At 41.6% G+C, this 1517-nt stretch overlaps 1 pseudogene; it reads left to right on the forward strand.

The window, feature by feature from the left end:
* Positions 1–235: 235 nt before the first annotated feature.
* Positions 236–353, forward strand: LOC126200014 (5S ribosomal RNA; annotated as a pseudogene).
* Positions 354–1517: the final 1164 nt, after the last annotated feature.

The following is a 1517-nucleotide window of genomic DNA, read 5'->3' on the forward strand; positions in this document are numbered from 1 at the left end:
AACACCCTGTATACACAGGGTGTTTCTCCTAAGGGTCGTCAGGCACATTTTCCCTGATATTTTGGCAGATATTTTCGATTACATTTTTCCACTATGAAGCTGGAGTCAGCCCAAACAAATACTATACAACACGTCTTTCAAGAGACACCCGGTGTCGGCGGAAAGCATCGGTTTTTTTCCCGTTACGAATAAAATTATTTTCAAAACGGAATTTTACTTCTCAGGTCGATAGGTCGCTAACGGCCTTGCCGCAGTGGTACCACCGGTTCCCGTCGGATCACCGAAGTTAAGCGCTGTCGGTTTGGTCAAGCACTTGGATGGGTGACCATCCGGTCTGCCGAGCGCTGTTGGCTAGCGGGGTGCACTCAGCCCTTGTGAGGCAAACTGAGGACCTAATAGATTGAGAAGTAGCGGCTACGGGAGAGCGGTGTGCTGCCAACATGCCCCTCCATATCCGCATCCAGTGACGTCTATAGGCTGAGGATGACACGGCGGCCGGTCGGTTCCTTTGGACCTTCATGGTCTCTTCGGGAGGAGTTTCGTTTAGTTTTAGTTTCATTCGGTAGGTCGCACCAGATTACTCTACTGAGATATTCTTTTTACCAATATCTACTAACAGGGACAGTAAAAGAAGAATAAACAGGATTCCAACAATAACAGCACCACTCTGGCCCGCGCTGATTGTTGCCACCTTGCAGCAGCGCTGCCTTGTCGCTTCTAGAGTAGTGATTATTCTTCGTGTTTTAATGTCCCTGTTAATATATATCGATAAAACGAATATCGCACTTGACTAATTTGGTACATTCTATTGAATGGGCAGGTAAAATTCAGTTATAAAAATAATTGTGTTCGTAACAGGAAACAAACCGTCGCTTTCCGTCGACACCGGGCTTCGCATAAAAGATGTGATGAGCAGTATTACTATAACTGCTAATTATTTTTACTTCAGATAAATTATACTTATTGACTTTAATTGGCTAGATGAAAATAATTAGCTTCAGGTCAAAAGGCCATTTTTGGTTAAAGGCGCGCATAGTGACAAATGACCACGAATCCAGAGCGCTTAAAGCGCTCGATGGTTGCAAACGAAACAAGCCGCTTCTAACTTAATTTAAAAGACAAGAAAGTAACTGCGTAATTAAAACAGGAGACCTGAGAGATTTATCGTTTTACAGAATAAAAATAAGTTTGAAATGCAATATTCCACTTACTACTGACAAAAAGATACGTCTAGTGCAGCTTACGTCCCTATAGCGTCGATGCCAAAACAGGAAGAAGACAGTCTAGTGTTCCATAGTTCACAGAGAAAACAATTATCGGAAAACGCACATTGCTGTAACACCACTGTGTTAAAGATATTGTTTTTTTATAAAACTTCGCTTTTACATAAGAACAACAAAAGAAATAGTTTTTACTGTTCCTTCAATAGATTCGACATAAACTCGCAAATATTTTAACTGAAATAATAGTAACAACTCTTACGTGGCAGTCCACATGCAGAGATATCGTTTAACATT

This window comes from Schistocerca nitens, chromosome 8 (genome assembly GCF_023898315.1).
Source record: "Schistocerca nitens isolate TAMUIC-IGC-003100 chromosome 8, iqSchNite1.1, whole genome shotgun sequence".
In the NCBI taxonomy this organism is placed as follows: Eukaryota; Metazoa; Arthropoda; class Insecta; order Orthoptera; family Acrididae; genus Schistocerca; species Schistocerca nitens.